General features: G+C 34.0%; 1 long non-coding RNA gene across 3 annotated transcripts in view; it reads left to right on the forward strand.

Moving 5' to 3' along the window:
- The window catches only part of LOC140042706 (uncharacterized), a 79,993-nt gene that overhangs the window by 64,228 nt on the left and 1,885 nt on the right, over positions 1-13,880 (forward strand). The gene's annotated exons all lie outside the window — the stretch shown is intronic.

Here is a 13,880-nt window from a genome sequence, read left to right on the forward strand (position 1 = left end):
CCAGTTCGTCTGTCTAGACATTGATGCAGGTGGTTTGTACCAAAGGAAATGACAGGGTCTTCTTTACTCCATTTTTAGCCCTTTTAGCCGTTTTTCTGTGACTTATTAAAGAAAAAGTTTCCAGTGTATACCTTTGTCAAGCCTGTAGCCACGGAGGTTCGTAGGGTTCGAAAGAACTCTCCTTTTTCCTGAGGTGCCCTTTTCAAAATAGATATTAGCAGTGAAATTTCTAATAAATGTGCTTAACTTTGGCTAATCATACCTAGCCAACAGATAAATTATTTTTATCTACAGTAGGTAGCCCAAAATATCTCATCTGAGCTATGGGCGAATATAATAAAATAAACACCTCTACAAAGATTTTTACTCGGGGTACCCGAGTCTAGGACTTATTTTCTCCTCCATCTGGACACTATTGAGTGCGATTTATAACTACTCCTCCCTTATTCGTTGTAGTATTGAGCTGGGATTTGGCATGAATACTACAGGGACATGTCCTCAAAGCTATAGAGCCGGATTTCTTATTTGTTAATTAATTTGTTTAATTAAGAAGCCACAATGTGTGACACACACCAGCGTTTTGTTATTATATTCGGCTTCTTGCCGCAGTGGTTATCACGTCTGCTTAACACGCAGAAGGTCCCCGGTTCGAGCCCGGGCGAAACCTTTTTTTTTAAACTTTATGGTGAAAAGTACTGTATACTCAATATGATATACAGTATATCTTATTTTTATTATTTTTTTAAATACTTATTTTGTGTAATCGGTAATTATCAATTTTACACATGTTTATTTTGCTTTGTGCTTATTACCATATTTATTTGTAATTTAAATGGATTAAAAAACTTTGTGTAACCCACATTTTTGGTGTAAGAGGTATCGTAGTGTAGTGGTTATCAAGTCTGCTTAACACGCAGAAGGTCCCCCGAGTATATCTCGTTTTACTACTCGGGGGGTACCTGAGTCTAGGACTCTCTCATCTTTTCCTCTTCTTCTTCCATCCGGACACTATTGAGTAAAAAGTGCGATTTATAAAGTACTACTCCTCCCTTAAATTATTCGTTGTAGTATTGAGCTGGGATTTGGCATGAATTTACTACATGGACATGTCCTCAAAGCTATAGAGCCGGATTTTTTAATTTCAAACCGGATGCAGCCATATCACGTCTCAAAGATGGTACCGTATAGCCGTATTTGGTAGCGAGGTTATTTATGTGTATGTGACGTTACATCCGGTCTTATGACGTATTTACAGCTTCTTTTGCTGTACCCCGAGTATCACACATTCGTGCTTGTTAAAAGATGTACAGTATTAAATTAACGGATGCTGAGCAAGAACAGTGCGACAGTATTTGTGAATTAAAATAAATTGTGAAAATGATCAAGACGCTTGATTTGTTGATAATAAAAGTAATGGTTTATGTAGGCTAAAAAAACTAATTCAAAAGTTTTTTTCTACTTTTCTGATATTGTGTATCTTAACGGATTCAGTATAGCCATTTCATTGCTAATTTCACAGTGGAAAATTTGTCTATGATCTTACAGAACTGTGACTCAAACTTGTAAATACTTGGCTCTTGTTTTACCTGTTATGCCACGGCATAATCAATCAATCAATCAATCGTTATAAGCCTAAATAAAAAAAATAAATAAATTTGTTGAAATTAGATAATCCTAACAGCCACAGGTGGAAACGATAAGATTTTTTAAATTAAGGAAATTATGAAATGTGTTTGGAGGCCTAGTAAATAATCACCATACTAAACATAATTTGTTTTTACTATAAGCATAGAAACTTAGAGGGCTGCCTAGAAGAACAAATTCAATGATTAGAAAATAATACTACAATTTTTTTTATTGGTAATAATATTGCGCAGTATAAATACGTTTATACTCGCGGAAGTAGATGTCTATTGGCTGTGCAGGGCCGAGCTTCAAACTGATTGGTTGATATGCATATGGAGTCATTTTGGAACATTCCATTGGTTGAATGTGTTTTTTAGCTTATTCCAAAGCTTACAAAGACCACAGTATTGTAACATTCCATGGGTTGAACGCATTTTAGAGCTTTGATTATATTGGAGAGCGCAAGTACCAAAATTAAACTAATCCCGGATCACTTAGGCTAGTGGTTTTGTGTAAACACTATGTTGATATTTAAATTTTAAGACTTTAATATTCTGCTTATGTTTCATATCCATACGCTTTACTTTCATGAATACCACATGTTAAAAAGTTACAAATACGAGACAATCGTTAATCGCTCTACTTCCCCCGCCTCATTATTTTTCAATAATTTGCTTTGAAAAAGATTAAAGTTAATTTTATTTGTTTGCTAGAATGTAGTTTTTCCAAAGAAATTGTGTTTTTGAAAACCACATCAAAAGTTCCTTTAAGATATTTACATTGATTTGTATGATTAGATTGAATGATCTGAATGTAAACATTTAGATCTTGCTTTTTGAAAAAAAAAAAAATAGGAAGCGGTGACGATGACCTGCTCAAATCCATAATTGAAAAAGATAAGGGGAAATTCTAGGTCATCCATTCTCCAGTTATGCTACTGTTTAATGCTCTGTGGAGCACCCTATACACACCTATTCAGGATACACCCCTATACACCCCTATCCAGGATACACCCCTATTCAGGATACACCCCTATACACACCTATTCAGGATACACCCCTATACACCCCTATCCAGGATACACACCTATTCAGGATACACCCCTATACACCCCTATTCAGGATACACCCCTATACACCCCTATCCAGGATACACTCATATTCAGGATACGCCCATATTCAGGATACGCCCATATTCAGGATACGCCCATATTCAGGAGACTCCCATTTCAGGAGACTCCCATTTCAGGATACATCCCTATCCAGGATACACCCCTATCCAGGATACGCCCATATTCAGGATACGCCCATATTCAGGATACGCCCATATTCAGGATACGCCCATATTCAGGAGACTCCCATTTCAGGATACATCCCTATCCAGGATACATCCCTATCCAGGATACGCCCCTATTCAGGATACGCCCCTATTCAGGATACGCCCATATTCAGGATACGCCCATATTCAGGATACGCCCATATTCAGGATACGCCCATATTCAGGAGACTCCCATTTCAGGAGACTCCCATTTCAGGATACATCCCTATTCAGGATACATCCCTATTCAGGAAACTCCCATTTCAGGATACACCCCTATTAAGGTTACACCCCTATTATTCAGGATACACCCCTATAAAGGATACATCCTTATTCAGGATATACCCCTATTAAGGTTACAGCCTTATTCAGGATACACACTTATTCAGGATACAGCCTTATTCAGGATACACACTTCTTCAGGATACAGCCTTATTCAGGATACAGCCTTATTTAGGATACACCTCTATTCAGGATACATCCCTATTCAGAATACACCTCTATTCAGGATACATCCCTATTCAGAATACACCCTTATTCAGGATACACCTCTATTCAGGATACATCCCTATTCAGAATACACCCTTATTCAGGATACACCCCTAATAAACAGAAAGAAACAAAACTGTGGTACTTAATGGTACATTAATCCCTCTGAAATGAAGCTAAGGTATAGGCCAACTTGGACTTGGTGCATTAAAATCCCCCATAATGAAGCTGCTAAGGTATAGGCCAACTTGGACTTGGTGCATTAAAATCCCCCATAATGAAGCTGCTAAGGTATAGGCCTACTGGAATTGGGTGCATGCAAATCGTCACAGCCAATTAAATGTACTTAAAACATATGTACATACTGACATTTATATTTAAAGAAAAAAATAAGTCATGTCTTTACAGTTAAAATTTGAATTTAAAACATACCAAAAAGAAAATTAATCCATCTTCTTGTCATGATTAAGACATAATGTTTCCTATAATGATAAATTTAGTTTCATGATTTTTATGGTAACTTGAGTCATGCGGATTGACAACAATAAATTTGAATGTTATATTATTGTCTCCTCTACCAAAATAAACATTACTATAAATCATGTTTTATATTACTTTGTGTATTTAAGTTACATGATCTTTCAATACTATAATAATAATAATATAATAAATACTTTATTTTAACACGGAAAAGCTTGTGTCACCATAAAGGTGTGAGCAACTAACATTAATACATTACAAATTTAAAAATAACAAATTTTAAAAATAACAAATTAAAGAACAAAAATATATGAACAGAAACCTTAATTACATTTATGCTAAGAGTACAAAATAAATAATAAATAATAAATTACACCAATAATTCTTTTTAAGTATTTACATTTGTAGCATTTATTTGTTTTTATTTATTGTTTGATAGTCTTATAGAAGATTTATTTTAGGAAGTTTTATTTTAGAAAGTTTGTTCAATAATCATCTATAATGACGACAAACACAAATAAGTGTATTTTCGAAAATCTGGGAACACCTAATCGCATTTATCCACTTATTAATTTTTTATATTTTGTATATGCTTTTTAATCTGTATATTTTTACTGTACTGTGTATTTTACTTTGTGTTTTAAACATTTTACTGATTTTATTCTATTTTTATATTAAGTGCCATGAGAAAAACCAATTTCAAATCTTTCGTTGAATTATTTGACAATAAAGTAATATCTTGTATGACTAAGTGCTTATGAACTAACAGTGCAGGCCTGTGTTTGTTGTCATAGAAAGAACATAAACATTAAACTAAAAAAAATCTCAAAAGCACAACAAAAAATGACATAGCAGAGGATAACTTGGATAAGTTGGAATGCTTGTTTCAGAAGGAATGCTCTACATGATATAGCAGAGGATAACTTGGATAAGTTGGAATGCTTGTTTCAGAAGGAATGCTCTACATGATATAGCAGAGGATAACTTGGATAAGTTGGAATGCTTGTTTCAGAAGGAATGCTCTACATGATATAGCAGAGGATAACTTGGATAAGTTGGAATGCTTGTTTCAGAAGGAATGCTCTACATGATATAGCAGAGGATAACTTGGATAAGTTGGAATGCTTGTTTCAGAAGGAATGCTCTACATGATATAGCAGAGGATAACTTGGATAAGTTGGAATGCTTGTTTCAGAAGGAATGCTCTACATGATATAGCAGAGGATAACTTGGATAAGTTGGAATGCTTGTTTCAGAAGGAATGCTCTACATGATATAGCAGAGGATAACTTGGAATGCTTGTTTCAGAAGGAATGCTCTACATGATATAGCAGAGGATAACTTGGATAAGTTGGAATGCTTGTTTCAGAAGGAATGCTCTACATGACATAGCAGAGGATAACTTGGATAAGTTGGAATGCTTGTTTCAGAAGGAATGCTCTACATGATATAGCAGAGGATAACTTGGATAACTTGGAATGCTTGTTTAAGAAGGAATGCTCTACATGATATAGCGGAGGATAACTTGGATGCTTGTTTCAGAAGGAATGCTCTACATGACATAGCAGAGGATAACTTGGATAAGTTGGAATGCTTGTTTCAGAAGGAATGCTCTACATGACATAGCAGAGGATAACTTGGATAAGTTGGAATGCTTGTTTCAGAAGGAATGCTCTACATGACATAGCGGAGGATAACTTGGATAAGTTGGAATGCTTGTTTCAGAAGGAATGCTCTACATGATATAGCAGAGGATAACTTGGAAAAGTTGGAATGCTTGTTTCAGAAGGAATGCTCTACATGATATAGCAGAGGATAACTTGGAATGCTTGTTTCAGAAGGAATGCTCTACATGATATAGCAGAGGATAACTTGGATAAGTTGGAATGCTTGTTTCAGAAGGAATGCTCTACATGACATAGCAGAGGATAACTTGGATAAGTTGGAATGCTTGTTTCAGAAGGAATGCTCTATATGACATAGCAGAGGATAACTTGGATAAGTTGGAATGCTTGTTTCAGAAGGTATGCTCTACATGATATAGTAAGACAACACAAAACAATTAAATGTTATATAAAAATACAACTTATGAAATTATCTATAAATTGCACAACAAATTTTAAATATAAAAATATACTGTTCAATTACGATTAAATGCAATTGTCATCATTTAAATATTTTTTTTTGCCTTTAAAAATGTGGAGGCCAGAGGTAGATCCATCATTAAAGATTAGTGGGAGCTAAATATTTAATAAATGATAAAAATGAGTTGCAGAAAAATAAAAAATAGTCATTATTTTTTTTTTTTTAAAGACATGGCTGTTAAATCTTAGAGGGGTGGGGAGGGGTGCCAGAAGAGTTCCATCTAGCCTCTGGAAAGCACCAGAAGAAACGTCATCGTCCAATAAATGTGTTGATAATGTTTTTTTCATATTTGATGGACACGTGTGAAATTGAGATATTGATATTGGTTTTCCATACATGTACATTGTTAATACTACCTCCAGGTATTACAAATATGAACATTCAACCACATTGGTAATAACAATAGCAGTGAAACATAATGATGCTACCACACTTGTTCCCACTGTTCAAAGATAGAAAAAAACCTATTAAACCTATTAAGTGGTAATGTGTGATATGATGAAATCATTTATTCCTGTCAAATGTACTGTTACGTTGAGAGGCAATAATGTTTTAACACTCCTCCCACCCTATTCAAGGAGCACCTCTATTGGGTCCTGAAGGTGTTCCCATAGAGTTTCCCATCAATTCAAACAATATCTTATTTCATTTTATATTTATATTAAGTTTTTCTGTGTTATATAAATCCAAAGGCAAATTACTGAAAAAAAATGACAATGCTGTGGGTATCAGTGGCTGGATCTCAATGGAAATACAAAAAAAAAAAAGCGAAAAGCTAAATCAAAACAATAAAGTAAACAGCCAGAAAAGTTAGCAGAGCTTTCGGGCAACACTAGCCCTTCATCAGTGCAAGTGAGGGAAATTTGATAAAGTCATAGCATAAGAGTTGGCAAGTGCTGCCTGTGTGGACAGGAATAAAAGAAATATAACAATAGAAACAGTGTGTTGAATGGTGGGTGGAGACTGAATAAGAGTAGAAAACAAAGAAGGTAGCTTGGTAGAGATATAAACAATTTTGGAATGGAACTAAAAAATGCTGTGTTATATATATATACAGTATGCAAAAATCTGTAATGTGCCTTACTTTAGCCTATATTTACTTTGTGTCTTATTTGTTTATGTGTTGTCTTGTCATTGTCATGTTTTTATTGTCCTGTCCGTTTTATATGTAAAAGGTAGCCATAAAACGAGCTTTGCTCTTTGGTTTTTCCCTCTATTTTTGCTTTTTTTTTTAAAACCTTTTATCTCATCATACTATCCTTATAATTTGGAAAAAAATTGAATCTTGAATCTATTGTACTTCATTTTATGTAGGTAGTGTTTCAACACTTTAATCCCTCTGATGGGACTTTTGAGGTGAGTTTTCTTAACATAATTTATGGACCAGTGCACTGTCATTTTCTGATTGTATGTCTTGGTAATTTTGCCAATGGGTGTTTATCTGGGAACACCATGCATGAAATCTGCAATAGTGTTAATTTGTGTGCTGATTGCTTTAATGCGGTTTGGTATATACAGACATCATGGAATGCAGAATGTCACATCTCAAAATTTGTTGCATAAAACTTGAAGATAAACTGTCCCCCAAAAACATGAAAAATTAAGAACACTTAAATCAGACTTTGAATAGATTATTTTGTAGTGTTAATAAAGTTAAACACTTAAATTGGGGAAAAAATAATGTTTTCACTCACTTCACTTTCTTTCAGTTAAATTCAACTACAATTCCACGGACTGGCAGCCAATTAGACTATTTGTTTGCTTTAAATTACTGTTTTTTCAGGTACATCAATTGTTTTTTATCCAATTTTTGGTCAAGGTGGATAACTAAATGTGACATTAAAATGGCATATTCAACAACACAAGTTGTAAGAATTAATTTTTTCAGGGGGACAATACATCTTTGATGGTAGTTTTAGCATAAAATGAGCATGTCCATTCCTATATGCGTAAAATGATCGAAATAAGAATTTGTAAACCACCCTGGTGTTGCAGAGGGGCTTGGTATCTTTTCAAATATTTTAGAATTTAAAAGAAGATCTTTCTTAATAAAGGCTAAACCCAGGAGCCCCAGAGCTTGCAGGGGGCCCCAAGAAAGCCTCCAGTATTGGAGGGCCACATAGGGTTTCTAAACCAGGGGGCGTTACTCCACTGCAATGACTGCTTTGAAAGCTGACAACCAAGTTGGAAAGTAACATTTAATAAGTTGAGAGTTGAAGGAGAATAGATGAACAGGGTACAAGGTTTAAGCATAATTAGCAAAGCATTCAGCAACGATAATTTTCTTAGGTTTAAGTCTTATTTCAAAGTGGTATGCAGCGATGTTTACTGTTTTTTGTATGTTTGGTATTATATCATAAGCAGGATACTTACAGTTTAAGTACTGCTGGAGTGCTTATGATTATCATCATTGAAATGACTTTAGTTTTTGTAAGTAAACTACACCATATGATATCGAAGGTCGATGATAACTTGACATTTAGTAATCCTTATTCTTCGTTTTTTTAACATACTTGCCCGTTTCTACTTTCCTGCTGTTTTCAACAGAATTTTGTGGTCACAACACAATAAAATTCATAGAATTTAATTTGTGAGATTGGTTAGAGAAGAGGTGTTAAGAACTATTTGACGTCATAGTGTATTAATCGCCTTTTAATGGGACGTAATTCACAACAATCAATGGTGTGTTTACGATGACGGCCTAAGTGAAATCCATGTCTGAGTATGTATTACATCACAGTGGTTTCATCTGTACCACGTGTTAAGCTACTTGCACTTTCTAATTCCATCTTAGATCCTTCACTAAGACATCTATCAAGGATAATTTTTCCCAGAATGCTTTTCTAAGCTGTGGATCATTTTTTTTACTGTGATTGAAATACGGACATTTATGTGAATTTTTTCCACAGCGTTCCCTAGGACTTTGAAACCGGATTTTACGGATTCTCTGCTGCCTCCGGTGTTTTATATTGTTTACTTTGCGGCTTCTTTTTGAAGTATGTTAATTATAACAGATCATGTGATCACTTTCCTCAAGTTCAATATCCGAATGAAGAACATGCAGTTTACATTTAAAGTACTCTGGTACGATTGGATAAATATCATAGTAAACCATAAATAAAGTCTTTATGCACCTACTACTAAAACTACTACCACAATTTTTTTTTTTTTTTCATTTTTTTTAAGTTGACAAGAATTTAAAGTGATGTAGTATGCATATAGGAAGTGTAAAGGATATTAAGGTGTATTAAAGGAAATACTTAATTCCAACTACATGACCTAATATTGTATCTCCGTGTAACCTTATTCGCTGAATTTCATATTGCTAATACCTGCTCAAGTTGATACATGGCTTAAATGTAAAACACTGGTACAAAGCTAGATTTCAAAATAAGACCGGAATGTGTTAAGGTGGCTTAAAGTACTTTGGGAAGGCCTTAAAAGTCTGAAAGCTGCCTGATTTGGGTCAGGCTAGGCTACCAAGAAATATTTTTAGGCTACTGGTCGGGATTCTTCGTAGACCTATCATTACAGGATTTAACCTGGCCTATATTTTTAGTGAGGATTCCAATTGAATAGTTTTGTGGGAAGACGTACTGGGTGGTACAGTGTTGGTTATTTCAATTATAACATTTATAATAAAATAATTACAATAAAAAAATTGAGACAGAGTTTTAAATTAATTGATTAATCCAGGCACGTGGCAACTGGTCTAAGTGGGGTCAGAGTCGGATAATTGCCACTCCAATTCTGTGATCACCATATTGGTCGCCTCCTTACTTTGAACACTTAGACCCTTTAGTGATCCCCGGATTCTTAAATCTAATCTGCCAGCTAATTTATTTTATCCCTGGCACATTCCATCCAAATCTTTATGCATTTTTTTTTATTGTGAAATCTCATTTATAAATATTAAGTGTTCATACTCTTCATTGTAAAGAAGGCTCTTAGAATATTCTTATAAAAATATTACAATTTATTCATGGTGCATAACATCCCCAGGGTTTCAAGACGGTCCACCATAACATAGCAATGATTTAACTATTTTAAGTTGAGTGTTTTTATTGTACAGTTATTAATAATATAATCAATATTTATTTCAAAAATTAATTATGAAAAGTTAATCAAAAGGAATGAGCATGCCCCAATGCTTCCCTAGATCCACCATGCCAATCTAGTAAAAACATAAACTTAACCAAACCAGACCCATTTCATCTACTATTATTTATACATTCGTAAATTCACATTTTCTGTCTGGAAACCACTTATTTTCTTTTAAGATGATGCTTTAAACCTGCTGTCGTCATCGGAAGTAAGTCCCATCGGTCCCAAAGGATGCGAGTCCGGTGTCTTAATTGCGTGAGGCTTCAATTGCCACCCCATGTAATAGCCTGCAGCCAGTTTCACTGGCTAGTCCCATCGGACATTACAACAATCACCATTTGCTCTCGTAGGACGCCAGAACAAACATCATTAGATTATGTTGTAGCTTTTTGTCATGTTTAAGAGATTATATGTCATTTATGGGTACCTTAGGCCGGGTTTATATTGGCACTCAATGAGAGGTTGGTTAAAGCATCCTCTTGTACATGCACAGGTGATGATAAGATGGACATTCATCTGACAGCTTTATACACACATATAAAACTCAACTTAGGTGGTAACTTCTCAAGTTTTAATCATATCTGAACATGGTTAGCTAATGTTTAACCAGCTATAGATTGTGAATCTCAGGGGAGAACATATTCATTTTTTTTTGGCTGAATCTAATTGCTGTAGGCCCTTATCAGGGGATTCTTACTTAGTGTAGTTTAGGTTTAGTTAGTCCCTTGTAGAGACCAACCCATTTGTGAGGCGGCAATAGACTACATACAGTAGGTAATTATTATTAGGTAAGATATTTTGTACGTACTCAGAAACTTATAATCATACGAAGAGTATATGCTACTGTACACTCGAGCTACATTATAACCCGCCCCTTTAGAAATATGGCATGCCCGAACGAACGAATTACAGTCTTTAAAACATTTTTCCATTTGTAAAATTACAACAATTTGTTACAAACACTTTATATTTTGCTGGGATGGCGTTCGATGATGACTTACAAAAGTATTAATTATTTAAATGATAAACTTTCTTGAAATACAAACTCCTTTGGGACGGAGATCAACATACTGTAAATTTGAGATGTATAGTACCAGGTTAGGCCTACTATTTTATTATACTCAGCAAGTGTCGGATTTAAAGTTCTTATAATCGAGAAATTAAGTGATGAACAACAAAAAACTAATTTAGGGGTGGGCGGGGAAAGGTGTAGGTTTGTCTTTGAATCTACCTTTTACAACAGCTTGAAAGTATTTTATTATATCTATACTGTGGATATAACCTATAATTTTCAAGCCCATTAAATTAGGCCCCAAATTGACAAATTGACCTCCCCATGTAGTTACTGACTCTGTGTGTGGTTATTTCGGTTCTCACAGCCATACGCAGTAGTAACTGTTCATGGCTACTCGTCCATGTGGTATTAAAGTACAAAATTATAGTATGGACTGTTCTATTACTAACTATGCATGAAACTTTACATAGTTAACATTGGCAAGCTAATGATGCTAAAATTCGCATAAAGCCAAAGGGAAAATTAGGTCAAACACCTGTTCTCTAAGCATCTACTAACAGGTGAGCTTAGGGGGCCTAGCGTCCACCTGTCAGTTGAACATCCAAGTCATACGCATACAATTACCACACCACCACTTATGTCATACAAAATAACAACATTTGAATATTTACGTAAGATATTTAGTTATGATCTACAATTTCCCTTTGATGTTTTTACAAAATATTAATTTCTAATCCAAGTTGGTAATATTAATTTGAAAATATTTTGATATTCAATTTTCTTTGACGTCATTCATTTTTATGTAAGTTTGGATAAAAAGATGAAGAATTAGGAATGTGTAAACATGTGAATCGTTTTTTCACAGGTGGCATTAATTTATCAGCATGATTTATCAATTTCTATGACATATCTATTAGGCCATCATTTAACATAGAGTAAAATATTATGTAATATACGTACTGTTATTATCTCTAACATCTAAATAATTCCTGTCATTTGATTGGACAACTATGAGTCAGATGGCGTGCAATAGTATACGTACTGTTAACGACAATGACCCTATCCTATTGGTTTAATATTATTTAATTTCTTAAGTTAATGAAAGTTAAAACAATTTTTTTTTGTTAAGAGGAGGGTGCATCAACAAGCAGGTGGTATTTCATGTGTTTTTATAAACTAATCAAAATACTGAATGTTGCTTTTGATTAATTTTAATATGCCCATAATTTGTTACCAAACAATGTCAATGATGCGTTCATAAAGTATCTAAAGATGATGTTCTAAACAGCTGATAATGTGTCTATTTTTATAAAACCAATCAATTGAAAGTTGTTATTGTTCAATTACCATAAGTCAAAGATTCGTTGCCAAATAATACCTGTGAATTGCTAATAATGTTTCTAAAGATGATTTGGAAAACAGCTGATAATTTATATATTTTCATACAACTATTAATGATAGCAATGTTTCTTTGATATGCAAACCAAAGATAGTGTTTTAGAGTGTTAAGATAGTGTTTTGGAGTGTTAAGATAGTATTTTGGAGTGTTAAGATAGTATTTTGGAGTGTTAAGATAGTATTTTGGAGTGTTAAGATAGTGTTTTGGAGTGTTAAGATAGTATTTTGGAGTGTTAAGATAGTATTTTGGAGTGTTAAGATAGTGTTTTGGAGTGTTAAGATAGTATTTTGGAGTGTTAAGATAGTATTTTGGAGTGGATAGTGTTTTGGAGTGTTAAGATAGTATTTTGGAGTGTTAAGATAGTGTTTTGGAGTGTTAAGATAGTGTTTTGGAGTGTTAAGATAGTATTTTGGAGTGTTAAGATAGTGTTTTGGAGTGTTAAGATAGTGTTTTGGAGTGTTAAGATAGTATTTTGGAGTGTTAAGATAGTGTTTTGGAGTGTTAAGATAGTATTTTAGAGTGTTAATATAGTGTTTAGAATGTTAATGTAGTGATATTACTAGTGTTAAGGTAATGTTTAGAGTGTTAAGGTAATGATAATAGTTCTGAGGTAGTGATAACAGTGTTAAGGTAGTAATAAGGTAGTGTTTAGAGTGTTACAATTGTGTTTAGAGGGTTAACATATGCTAAGATGGTGTTGTAGTGTTTAGAGTGTCATGGTAGTGTTTAGAGTGTCAGTGTGTATATATATTGTGTATATACTTTATTACCACGCTTATTATTATTAAACATTTTCATTTGATTGATTTTAGAAAATCGCTACACATAAACTTCACATTTCTTAATCAAAAGCTACTGACATTTTTATAATATTTTGCAAGGTTTGCTATGCTTGTATGAAAATGTTTAATAATAAAATCAGTAAATACAACTTGTAAAAAGTTACCATTTATACAGTAATTTTGATATTGAAAATGTTTGTAGTTGATCATTTTCTTGTAAATGCTTTAATTTTAGAACGTAATTTTTTGTTTGGTTTATTAGTGAGTGAGTGGCCGAGCGGTTAAGACAATGGAACCGTAATTACGTAGCCATAACATCGGCAGGGGTTCGAGGCTCACTCACTCCATGGTTCTGGTGGTAGAACGAGTCTTCTCGGATAAGGACTATAAACCGTAGGTCCAGTGTACACATCTAGCCTGTGTGCACTTTAAAGAACCTAGTACATCTTTCGAGACGAGTAGGGGGTTACCTCAGTGTATTAGTACATCACTGCCACTGATCATAACTGGGCCCTCTGGGAGA

Source organism: Antedon mediterranea, chromosome 1 (genome assembly GCF_964355755.1).
Source record: "Antedon mediterranea chromosome 1, ecAntMedi1.1, whole genome shotgun sequence".
In the NCBI taxonomy this organism is placed as follows: Eukaryota; Metazoa; Echinodermata; class Crinoidea; order Comatulida; family Antedonidae; genus Antedon; species Antedon mediterranea.